Consider the following 13,310-nt stretch of genomic DNA (forward strand, 5'->3'; position numbering starts at 1 on the left):
TTGATGGAAATGGGGGGGGATGGTGGGGGCACCAACAAGTAACGCCCTTAAAGTGAGCGGGAATTTGAGGGCAGTTTGACGTCATGGTGAATTTCACCTCTCAGTCCGGCCTGGTTTTGAACCCTCGCCCCACTCCACCCCTGGTTTCACGATTTGGCGGAAAGGGTCCAGGATTGTAGGGACTCTTCCAACTCTGATCCCAGACCCCTGCCCAAGTGAGATTTTAAAGGTTAATGCCCCTAAGGGTGGGTTTTGGGCCCAAGAAATCTGACTCCAGTAGCTGGTATTACCCACAGAGGGCCAGGGCTCGTGGGAAACAAGAGACGGAGCTGAGAGCAAGAACTTTGTTAGACAGGAGTTCAATTACAGTTGGCCCAATTCCTGGATGTGTGATCATGGGCAAGTAACTTCACAGAGCCTCAGTGTACTCATCTTTGAAATGGGGACCACAGTCTCATCTTGAAGGAATGTTGTGAGAAACAGCCCAGCGCCTGGGCCTCAGATAGGCAGGGATCTACAAGAGTTTCCTGGTCCGCATAGGGGATTCTGTAAGATCTCCATGGATACTTTCCGAATCTCCATCTCCCCGGACTGTCCCGGGGTACTCTTCAGATCCATTACATGTGTGAGGAGGGGGCCGATGACCTGCTGGGCCTGAGGGGTGAGTTGCAAGGTACAGATGCGGAAGCCTCCATCCAGACCTCTGGACCTCCCCCTTCCTACCCTGCCATCCATCACCTGTCTGAGCCGTTTGCACAGCTGCCCCTTTGCTTCCGGCTGCTGTTTGCCAAGATGTCCCAGAGACATTCTATTCCGGCCCCGTACCCCCACCCCCGCACTTCAGTCCTCTACTAAAGAGCAGGCAGGCGTGACAGTGCTGTGTGGTCCCTGCCTAGACCAAGCTCACACTCGCTTCCGGTCACACTCATTTACACACACCCAAACCCATTACTGTCTCCCAACATGTGCCCACTCTGAATCACAGACACTAAAAAACAGTTACTGGCGCAGAAGTGTATCCTGAGGTGTTCACTCAAACGTGTCCCAAGCCTGCCTCCGAGTCTCTCGGGCGGTCGCATCCACACACCCGCACGACGACGACCTGCTTGCATCAAACCTGCACACATCACGAACAGGCGCCCTCCATCACACCCAATTACGCGTGACCTCAACAACTCTCACATCCCGCAGAACCGGGTTTCAATTCCACTGTGCCTGAGCGTTCAGCTCAGCAGAGGTAGGGACTAAGGCGCTTGCCGCCCACAGCGTCCAGAGTGGCAAGAAAGAAGCTTTTCAGTGTCTCCACCATCTCCCGGTGGAAGCGCGCAGCGCGCGATCTGCTGCAGCCGGTCCGGGCGCTGCCTGTGCGGTGAGCGCAGCAGCGGCATCCCGGGGCTGGGGGCGGAGGCAAGGACTCTGGCTTGAGGTTCTTTGAGGCAGAGCAGAAATTAGCCCCTAGGTGTGCCGTCCGTGGCGCGAGTCACGGAACTCCAGGTACCCCGGGGTCGTGTCCGCACCTTTGCCCTCAGTCCCCAGAAGCGTCGAAATTTCTTAGGACGACACCCCTGCCTCGCGCTACATCTCTTCCCCCTAGGGGGTTGGTGGCCTCCGTGCTCAAAGGAGGCAGCGGGAACGCCTAACTTCCAAGATGCCCTTAATTGATCTCCTCCTTCTTAACTACAGCGAGGGAATAACAACTCGGGGCTGGGGACTGGGTATCTAAGACTCGCTCTCCGCAGGGTCCGCCGGCAGGGCGGCCACAGGACCCGGGACTGGAACTGGCCCGGGAGGACACCGGCGCGTGTCAGGCGCAGAGCGTGGAACAGGCAAGCTGCGCGCAGAGCAGGGCTTGGATGGCGGATCTTGGGCACAATGAGCCCCGGATCCTGAAGGAAGATAACCGCTGCTGAGACCCTGTCCGGAGCCTTGGAGCTTTTCAGCAGTTTAGGCTCCGATCTCCGGCCTGGGTTTTCGGTGCAGAGCTGCTTGAAGAGTTGCGAAGGCCGCAGTGCGGGCACTGAGTGGGGCGTAGTGCTTGGGCCTCTGCCACCGGGGCTGTAGCAGAAGAGTATTTGCGCTCAGCTACCACATACTTCAGCGGAAATGACTTTTTTCCAAGACCAGAGGTTTCTAACATAAGAACCTCCTGAAACCGTTTGTAAGTGTGTGTGTCTGTGATGCGTGTTTTCCTAAAGAGAGAGTTCATAGCTTTCGCCCGTGCCACGGTGACCGCAAAATGAAAGACTGTAGACGCAGATTTTGTGGCCATGTCACTTTGAGGGGTCGGAATTCTACTCCTGACTGTCGTGTGTGTCTTCAGCCTTCAGAATAGACACGTACTCCCCACTATCAAATCTTGGCAGCTACAAATCAAAGGCTGGTGCCGTGGGGCGCTAACCAGAGTCTGCGTCCAGAGGGCGCTAGTGTAGCCCCGAGCAGTCTCAAGGATGACTGTAAAAGTCTGTCTCTTTAGGACAGGAGGGACGGTCATTAACTCACCTCTCAAGCACTCCTTGAGTTTGTAGGAATTGCCTGGCTCCTTGCTGGGGGCCGAAAGTTTTTTTCGTTTTTGTTTGAAAATCGTTTTCTCTAGCAATTAGCACCATGCCAGGCACCCTAGTAGACGATCCGCCAAAGTTAAATGAATGAAAATTCATTCTGGCAAATTCACCAGTTTCACAAGGTAGCTTGCAGAAAATTCGGACCTAGTTAGAGCGGCATTTCGCTTTGCTTTCCAAAATCCACAAACTATTCAGCCAGACTCCTCCCATTTTATTTGTCACAGCAAGTCGGTTCCCAGGTAGAAGTTTTCAGGAATGAGGCAGGGAAGTAAGGATTTCGTCTAGGGTTCTCTCTAAAGACTGAGATCTTCTGGTGCAAAATGCGAAGTCATTCTCTGAGCCCATCCCGGATTTACTGAGCGAGCGAAGGAAGCGTAGAGCTTCCCGTGAGTGGATCACTTAGATTTCATCCCGCTATTCCTGGAACTTCTCTGAGTTTCAGTACTAAACAGAGCATGGTCTAACGAAAGTCGCCAAGGAAAATGCTGATTTTAAAAAAATAGTCGCTTGACTATTTGACCCTTGATTTTTACTGTCTTACTTCCTAACTTAAAAATCTGGAAACCAGGGTCAGTTTTGAAACAATCTGATTTTGGAAAAAAACATTTTTACAACACTCCAATAAAGTCTAACTGTAATGTTTGTTCCCATTCGTTTAGACCAGATTCCTGTACCCTTTGCTTAAGAAATAAAAATAAACATGAAGTCTGGTTGAAAATTCTTACGTGAATTTCCACGTGATTACAAAAGTCACACCTGAAGGCTTGAGTTCAGAGCTCAAGTTAAATTTATTACTGCTCTACAATTCCTTTATAATATGGACTCAACCACAAAATCTCAGCAGTAGCAACAGCACCACCAGCAACAGTAATACAACAGCCCACAACACATACATTTTCTTCAGCCTGGTAGAAACGTGGAGCTATCAAATTAACTGGAAAAAATCCCAACTGAAAATCGATTGCACTGTTTAAAGAAGGGCAGAAATCAAAGCTTTCCATCATCGTGTTTACTGAAGAACATGCCAAGAGAAGTAGTTGCTTCTGAATCATTTTCCTAAGACACTTTTAGACTGCAGTAAAGCTGCTTCTGGGGGAGGGAGTACAGAAATGGCTGCCAAAGAGACAGCGAGTTTCACAATAACCAAGATACAGAAACAGCCTAAGTGTCCATTGATGAATGAATTATTAAAGAAAATGTGGTGTGTGTTTATCACACACACACAATGGAATATTAGTCAGCAATATTATTCAGAAGAAGGAAATATTGTCATTTGCGCCAACATGGCTGAACCTGGGGAATATTATGACACACGAAATAAGTGAGGCACAGAAAGACACATAATACATGATCTCACTTATATGTAGAATCTCAAAAAACAAGTCGAACTCAGTAACAAAGGTTATAATGGTGATTATTTGGGGCTGCGGTTGGGGGTAAAAGAGAAATACTAGTTAAAGGATACAACCTTTCAGTTATAAGATGAGTAAGTTCTGGAGACCTAATATACAGCCTGGTGACTATAGTTAACATATGCTTGAAATTTGCAAAGAGAGTAGATCTCAAGAGCTCTAAGCGCGCACACACACACACACACACACACACACACACACACACAGGAAACTATGAGGTAATGATATGTTAATTAACTTGATTGTTGCAATCATTTCACAAAGTATACATGTATCAAAATATCATATTGTATACCTTAAAAATAAAAACCTTTAATATGGAAATAAAAGTGAAAAAAAAAAAAGAGTGAGAGACAGCTGAAATTCCCCAGTGGGAATTTTGCTGAAGACTTTAGAAGAGGGGCATCTGTATAAATACTGAAGAGGATATCAATGTTTTACTAATAACCTAGATATAGAATTATCTAAAAGATGTTGCATGTGCAGTAAGTATGAAAAGTCATATAAATCATATTAAATTGAAACAAAGAAAAGATATTATAAATATTATAACTACCATCAACTAAGTTCCATCCATGTGCCAGGCACTGTGTGTATATTATCTTTCTTACTCTCAACAGTTTAATAAGATAGATATTTTTATCTTTGTTGTATATGCAAGGGAATAGTAAGAGTATTTGGCTTGAATTAATTATAGTTTCCAGGCTCCTTTTGAGGACCTGAAACATAGCTTATCTCTCTGCCATGTCAGGTAAGAGGTCTGGTCCCCTGGATCCAGGCACTGACTCAGAGGAAGATATAGGCATGTCTGCCTGCTTCAGGGCTAATGTGATTTGTAGTGAGAGACTCAATCAGCAGGCATAAATCATTTACAATTCCTGTACCAATATTTGGGAACATTGACAGTTTTGCAGCAGGAAAATAAACATCGGTGCCACCACTTAAGATAAGTAAATTGCTAAAGAATAAAACCCAAATCAGATTTATAATAATATTCATAAGATAAAATTTTAAAACACTTGAGTTCAAACAAACAAAAATCCAAATGACTTAACTTCCTATATTTAGCATCATGCATTACTTCATCTTGTCTGAAATTGTGGTTGATTTTATGGAGTGTTCTATTTTGCCAGTGGATATGGGGGTTGAGATGGGATGAGATAGGAGTTAGTGGAAACAGTGCTGGGAGTCAGGAGTTAGGGTTCTAATTCTCACCCCTAAGGGTATGGCTTTGAGAAAATCATTTGGGCCTCTGTTTCCACATCTGATATATGAACTTTTATGGGATCGAGGGATTCCTAAATTCCCTTTTAATTCTGACATTCTATGAACATGCTGTGAATTTTATGCTGTTTTACAGTACTTTTCTATAACACCTGCTATTTGGCTTCCTCCACTTACCCTGGCAGGTACCATTGTCTTCTAAAAGAACAACTGAGGAGTTCAACATGGAGGAAGGATATGTCATTCTTTGCAGTGACACAATCAGAAAAGGTACTGCTCCCCCACCTAAATATGAGGGATAAGTGATTTTCAGAAGAGACAGGAGAAGAAGGGACAAATGTCCTGGTCCTTGTCTCCTTGTCAGCAAAAGATGTACTGGTACCCTTTGAAAGGGGACAGAGAGGATGCCAGCTGAACTGGGAGCACTAAGTTCTCTGCTTTGTGAAAATGAATCTGCAATGAACTCCTGGTCTTTGTCTGGATGCCCATCTTTCTGCAAGTTGTCGGCAGAAGCTTTGCAATGTGGCTACTTGGTGAGTTCACATACAGCCCAACCCATAGTTCTGATGGAGCCTGAAAATCAGCCCTGAAAAGTTCTCCTCAGAGGATGCCTCTGAAGTGAGAGGCATGAAAAAAGAGGCTAACCTTCAGGTAGGTCCAGCCAATATTTTAACAAATATTCAATAAATAATTTGGTTGGAAGGTAAATCAATTGAATATGCATTGAGAAATATATTATGTCAAGTAGTACATACAATAAATACATAAAATGCATTTGTTTAGAGGGGTTATAAAATTATAATTATATGGCTATACGTGTTTGGAAATATTCTGTATTAGTAGAAATAGAATGAACCAAGTAAGTATTTTTATTAAAATATATGAGGAGCAGGTGAAAGAAAGAAGTGTAGGACTATTTATATCTTTGTTACCAAAAAGCAAAGAGAAAAGTATGGCTAGTTAACTGGAGTTAATGAAGAGACCCCCACCAGCTTTTCTAACTAGGCTCTCTTCTTGTGTTAATGACGTTGTGTCCACAAATGCTGTGTGCAAATGAGGCAATCAGGTAGAGCCATCCTTGATCTTCAGATCATCTTGGGTGGGTTTGGAGTGCATTATGAGTACAGAACAAAGACTGAGATCATATGGCTAAGGCCTTGTATTGCAAATAAAGAAGATATGCTGAGTTTTTGTGTTTGAGACCATCTTGGGCCTACCTGTTGGTCTCCTGCTGGTATAACCTGAGAAATGTGAGTAAATCCAGGTTGCCTCACCTTCTATGTTTGTTGTCATCATTTTATGTAAGGACCCCTGGACTAGGGAATAGTAGAGTTTGTTCTCTTGGTGGCCATTGAGAGCTAAGTTAGGTTGCTAGTAATTGGGTGGCCTGATGCCTCATTTGTTTCTCCCTGAACTCTATTGCTGTCAGAGGGTCAGCATTATCTAGAGGAAGTGAGATAATGAAGTTAACAGGATTGAGGTTTCACCATATGCAGGAAAAGGTGGAAATGAATAAGACCAATTTACTAAAAGCACTATGTGGTCTCTCAGGGAGACAAGACCCACACAACTGAAATAATGAAAGAAGAATACAAGATAGTGAATAAGTATACTAGTTTCTCATTGCTGCTGTAACAAATTACCACAAATTTAGTGGCTTAAAACAACACACATTTATTATATTACATTTTTGTAAGTTAGAAGTTCAACATCCAACATGGGTCTCACTGGTCTAAAATGTTTGCAGGGCTGTTTTTCTTTCTATAGGTTCTAGGGGAGAATACATTTCCTTTCAATTTCCAGCTTCTAGAGGCCTCCCAAGTTCCTTGGCTCATGGCCCCCTTCCTCTATCTTCAAACCCAAAGTGGAATACATCTCACATCACATCACTCTGACCTCCTTTTCTGCTTCCCTCTTGTACTTGACAGGATCCTTGTGATTACCTTAGGTCCAACTCCTGGAGAATCCAGGATAATCTCTCTATCTCAGGGTCCTCTATTTAATCACATCTGCGAGGTCCCTTTTGCTCTGTTCTCAGGGATTAGGGTGTGAACATTTTGGGGGAGGTCATTCTTATGTCTGCCATAATAAGTAAAGGCTGGGCTAATTGTCCAGGAATGTAAATGATGGGGGTTGGAGAAACAGGCTGCAAGCACTTTTAGGAAGCCTCCCAGAGATGGTGGGGCCAGAACCAGAAAGTGTCTAAAGGGGGGAAATTACAGAGTCTCTGTTGAGGGATCCATCTACTGGGTTGGGGAAGAGGAGGAGGAGACAAGACAAGCCCTCTTTATATCAGGTGCCATCCTCTATGCCTCTTTTGCTGGGAAGGGAGACCTCCTGAATATGTACTGTACGGTTGTTGGCATTCACTCCTCAGGTGGACTGTCTAGAAATCATGAAATCTCATGTATCAGAAGTTTCTCTTTTATCAACTTCCAATTTATTATGTGTCCCTTTTATAGTCATGTTTAGATATGCTGTAAACAAAGGGGAGATACTGAGCCAACTGGTGTCAGGTTTGGTGCAGACATCTCTGGGGTGAATTTCCAGTAGGGGTAGGGAATGAAACCTTTGCCACCACATTAGTCCATGTCTTAGCATATTATGATGGTGCTATTAAATCTTAAAGTTGGAGCTTAGCCTTTGAACCCATGGCTTAGATATCTTGCTAGACTCCTTTGACAAATAACCAAAGAGCAGGTTTCTAATAAATTGATCATTGAATTAAAACACATTTGAAAAAAATCCACTTAAAAAAATTTAGTGGCTTCACTGAGGTTGGGCAGGCAATAGGGAATTGCTAAAACGTGAGGGATGTGTAGGTGAGCCTCAGGACTTTCCAGCACGCAGTGTGGGGAAGATTTCTAATGTCTCCCTACTCCCATGAGATAAGTTGCTAATTATTCATACTCAGGCACTGGGGCTTGTGAAGATTTTATGTGTCACTCCCCCCTACCATGGGACATATTAACTGCCATTAGAGCTTAGAACAAGGGACACCAAGTCAGTACATTTTAGGTTAGATCAGAAATGAGAAAAACATTTATGACAGAAAGAAAGAATGGAATTTTATTTCTATGGGGGTTTTCCTGGCCTCTCATTCTTGGAAAATGAGAGGGCTTAACTGAGATTTTTGTAGAGTGGAGCTGACTGTTGCCCAGGGAGCAATTCTTCCCAACCTCAGTGGTACTTTATTTGCTGTAGGCACCAGGAGAGGTTCCTTCCAAGGTCCAGAGGCTATTTTTAGGGTGACTTCAGCTGCCAGGGAAAGAGCTGAGTATAGTGGAAAAGGGCCAGGCTGGTCACTGAGAGGTGGATGGACTTGGTGGGTGACGTCAAGGAGTTACTCAGGATGGGTTCCTTTAACATGATTAAAATTCTCCCTTGGCTCAGACTAGCCAGATCTAGAATGGCTCTTCACTCCCTGGCTAGGAACATTGTTCCGTGGAACAAGAGAGATAGAGATAGGAAGCTTCCAATGGTACCAGAAAGCTCATTACAGAGATGACTCTTTTATGGGTATTGCCAGGGAATAATAAGTTACATATAAGGGAATTTCTTATATAAATAGACTCTGACTGAGATTATGAAGAGTGGGGCTTTGAGGTCTTATGCAACTGGATTAGAGTCTTGGCTCTACCACTCGCTTATTGTTCTTAGGCAGATAATAATCTCCCTAAACTACAGTTTCTGAACATGTAAAATGGGGATAGTAAGAACTACCTAGGAGGGTTAAAGCTATTTTATGCTAGAATACCTGACGCATTGCTTGGCATGGAGCAAATTCTTAAGAGTGGTGACCATTATTATCAAAACAAGAGCTTATTCCTTCAAGTGCCAAATGACATCAGCTTAATACAGTAAATTAAATAAAATCATTACACATTCCTCTGTCTTCTTAAGATGCCAATCTATAAGCCTTTAATTCTCAGAATAAAACTAATTGCCAAGGCCACAGCAGAATGGCTCTGCCTTTCCCAACCCTCTCAGATTCATGCCTGGCTGCATTGCAGCCTCACTGCCCAGCAGGATTAAGCACCTGGCATATTACCAGGATATGTAGAGTAGGCACTGTAGAGTGATGGCTATTATTATCGTTATGACAAAAGCTTACCCCTTCAAGTGCCAAACTATATCAATTTAGTTTGAAAAATTAGAAAAAAATGGATTTCACACACCTCTACCTTTTTGTAAAGAATAAACCAAATATAGTTTCAATTCTTTCTTGACAATTCATTGTCACCATCATAAGAATATCACTTAATGTGTTGGCCCACATGTTGGACCAATAGCCTCAAGCAAGATCATACCACACTGTCTTTCTTTTTGAGGTGTAATATACATGTAATTTTATGATTATTCTATTTTTTTCTTCAGTTTGTCTCCTATCGCTTATTACTGGTTTCAAGTAATATAGTAGTAATCTATCTACTTCCATTTTCATTTGGTGCACAGCAAAACAAACAATAAAACACCAACAAAAACAAAAACCAAGCTTAGTAGAATGGTATGGGAACAAAGAACTTATAGTCATGGAGTATGGACCTGTGAATACTGGTCAAGAACTATAGAAAGGGGACTTTTTGGACATCTGCTCAACTAATTTGTACTCAAGAGAACAGAAGCAAAGCTTTTCAGAATTATGTTTAGGCACACAGCAGATACTGAGTGTGCTCTTATGGTCTTTTGGTCAGGAACTTCATGGTCTTTTGCAACAACGGCTTCAATTGACTTCTGCTTAGGGAAACCAAACAGAACAAGCAAACATGGTAGAGCTGTGTGTGCATGAAGAGCCTATAGACCTTGAGTGAGAACTTCTTAATGGTCATGATGGCAATAATGGATCACTGTGACACCATTACAGTTATTCATATACGGGTTTTTTTGGTCTTTTTTTCTCAGCTTTGTCTGGCTTAAGGGAGGTTGCCAGGCCAGTGACACCTGATGTGTGGGTGTTTTGTAGTTTCTTTCAGGAGGTAGAATACTGGTGAAGACAAAGTCCATGATGTGGGAAGGTGTCTCAGTCTGCTATCTGTTAGCTTTAACACAATACCTGAAACTGGGTAATTGATAAAGAAAAGGAATTTATTTCTTATAGTTATAGAGGTTGAGAAGTACAAGGTTGAGGGGCCACATCTGCTGAGGGCCTTGTTGCTGGTGGGGTCTCCCTGCAAAGTCCTGAGGTGGCACAGGGCAGCACATGGAGAAGGGTTTGTGTGTGCTTGTTCCTCTCCTTATAAAGCCACTAGTACCACTCCCATGATAACCCATCAATCCATTAACCATTTCCTTAATCCTTCAATAGATTAATTCATCCATGAGGGCAGAGCTTTCATAATCCAATCACCTCTTAATGGCCCCCACCTCTCAATACTGCCTCATTGAGGATTAAGTTTCCATATGAGTTTTGGAGGGGACATTAAAACTGTAGACAAGGGTTCAGTGATCCAGGTTGCAATTTTATGAGGATTATGTCTCTAATTAATAGGGTTCTGAGGACATGAGTAGAAATGGTATCTTTATTTCCAGGAAAATATCTAATTGGTCCTTGGAGCTGAGGAAAGATCAATCAATTTTCAGGTTTTCAGATCTTATATTGATTTCTGTACTGCAAAGTCATTCTTTGGAATCAAAAACCCTAGAGGATCTTAAAAGGCCCTTTGGAAACCCCTTAGACCTGGCGCCAGTTGTCTTAGGCATACTTTTAAGCAGTAGTGAAACATGCTTAAGCAATCGATGCCTAATTTCTCTTCAGCACCAACAAGTATTATTTACAGATAACCTCCAGTTAAATGAGAATGTAGTGAACAGGCTGCCTAAGGAGTCCAAGGACTGACCAAAGACCACAGGTTAGTGAATGGTCCTTCCTTTTTCCCTCCTTTGCCTTGTGGTAAGTCTGGCAATGACTTGATTCTTTTGTCTTTGTCTCAGAATTTCAAGATTTATTGCCCAAAAGACTGCTAAAAAATCCTTTTTCCTCTCTGTAGGAAGATAGAGATTCCAGGTTCCTGCAGGTCGTAAAGCAGGATAGGGAGAGGTTGTAGAGAAAGTTTATTTTTACTTCTGTCATGTATATTGAACAGGAAATGTCTACACAAGCCTTCTGGCTTTTATGTTCCTTCTCTGAGGTCCTACTATGTATGGGGTAAAGTTAGATCATATGCAGTTGCCAGATCATATAGAGATCATGTTAGGAAAGTTGTTCTAGTGATTTGACCTCTGTTTATATGTTTTACAAATAGTTACATGTAATTAAAATAGCTGTGAGGCCCATTCCAGTCTTATTCTTTTCATTTATTTAAATGGAGAGGGAGTGAAGGAGGTGAATATAGAAGAATAAAGAACAAATGAAGGATGTTATGTGACAGCAATTAGATTTACTAGGGGGTTAGTTGAGAAATACTGGTGATGATTATTTTGTTATATTTTGGTGGTGAATGTCTGCTCAAATTCCTGGTAAGCACTTCTAGAAGAAGCAGTGTTCAAGAAAGCTTCTTTCAGGGGGTTCTTGTTCAAGATGGCTGACAGAAGCAGCTAGTGTGTGCATCACTTTCACTGAGAGGAAACAAAATGGGTTCAAGTGATTCTTGTGCCTCAGCCTCTGGAGTAGCTGGGACTGCAGGCACACGTCACCATGCCTGGCTAATTTTTTGTGTTTTTAATAGAGACAGAGTTTCACTATGTTTTTGCCAGGCCGGTCTCAAACTCCTGACCTCAGGTCATCCGCCCAACTCGGCCTCCCAAAATGCGGGGATTACAGGTGTGAGCCACCGTGCTGGCAAGAAGTGCCTGCCCTTTTAAGGCTGAATAGCCTTCCATTGTATGAATGAACTGCACTGTGCTTTTTCATTCATCTGTCCATGGAACCTTGGGTTGCTTCCACGTTTTTGGCTGTTGTTGTGAATAACGCTGCTATGAATATGGGTGTACAAATATCTCTTCCACTCCTGACTTCTAATTCTAGATGGTAGGTACCCACAAATGCAACTGCGGGATCATCTGATAATTCTGTTTCTAATTTTTCAAGTACATGCCATACTATTTTCCCTGTTCCTGCACAGTTTTACATTCTGATCATGTTTGAGCATTCCTACTTCCCTCCAGTTTCACCATTGCTTGTTCGTTTATCATATCCATCCTAATGTGTGGTATCACAGTTTTGGTTTGATTTGCACTTCCCTATGATTAGGGATTTTGAATATCATTTTATATGGTTATTGGCCATTGGTATATCTTTCTTAGGGAGATGTCTACTCAAGTCTTCTGACCATTGTTAATGGGATGCCTTAGGTTTCTTGTTGTTTAGTTCTAGCGGTTCTTTATATATTATGGATATCAGCCTCTTTTCAGATATATGGTTTGCAAATATTTTTCCTAATCCACGGATTATTTTTTCACTCAGTTCATGGTGTTTTTTGATGCATAAAAATATTTCTCATTTAGCTGTAATCCAAGAAATCTAACTTTCTTTTGTTGCCTATGCTTTTGGTGTCATATCCCAGAAAGCATTCCCCACTCTGATGTCATAAAGGTTTTGCCAGTGTTTTCTTTTAGGCATTTTACAGTTTTAGCTTTTGGGGTTAGGTCTTTGATCCAGTTTGTGTTAGTTTTTGCATCTCGTGTGACATAGGGTCCACCTTCATTTTTCTGCATGTGGAAATCAAGTTTCTCCAACACCATTTGTTGAAAAGGCTGCATTTCCACCAATGAATTTTCTTGACACTCATGTTAAAAATCATTTGAACATGTATGCGAGAAGTAATTTCTGGGCTCAAGAACAAACAAACAACAGACAACAGGTAAAGATGTAGCATGGGCCGGGTGTGGTTGCTCACGCCTGTAATCCTAACATTTTGGGAGGCCGAGGCAGGTGGGTCACCTGAGGTTGGGAGTTCAAGACCAGCCTGACCAAGAGGGAGAAACCTGGTCTCTACTAAAAATAAAAATTAGCTGGGTGTGGTGGTGCATGCCTGTAATCTCAGCTACTCGGGAGGCTGAGGCAGGAGAATTGCTTGAACCCAGGAGTCGGAGTTTGCGGTGAGCCAAGATCACGCCATTGCACTCCAGCCTGGGCAACAAGAATGAAACTCCATCTCAAAAAATAAATAAATAA

At 42.8% G+C, this 13,310-nt stretch overlaps 1 protein-coding gene across 1 annotated transcript in view; it reads left to right on the forward strand.

Annotated features, from left to right (window-relative positions):
- CALCB (calcitonin related polypeptide beta) overlaps positions 1-13,310 on the forward strand; it is a 175,746-nt gene that overhangs the window by 67,871 nt on the left and 94,565 nt on the right. The window contains exon 2 of the transcript XR_010113334.1: positions 5,383-5,848. The gene's annotated coding sequence lies outside the window, so the exon portion shown is untranslated. The remainder of the gene's footprint in view (positions 1-5,382; positions 5,849-13,310) is intronic.

Source organism: Pan paniscus, chromosome 9, assembly GCF_029289425.2.
Source record: "Pan paniscus chromosome 9, NHGRI_mPanPan1-v2.0_pri, whole genome shotgun sequence".
Lineage (NCBI taxonomy): Eukaryota > Metazoa > Chordata > Mammalia > Primates > Hominidae > Pan > Pan paniscus.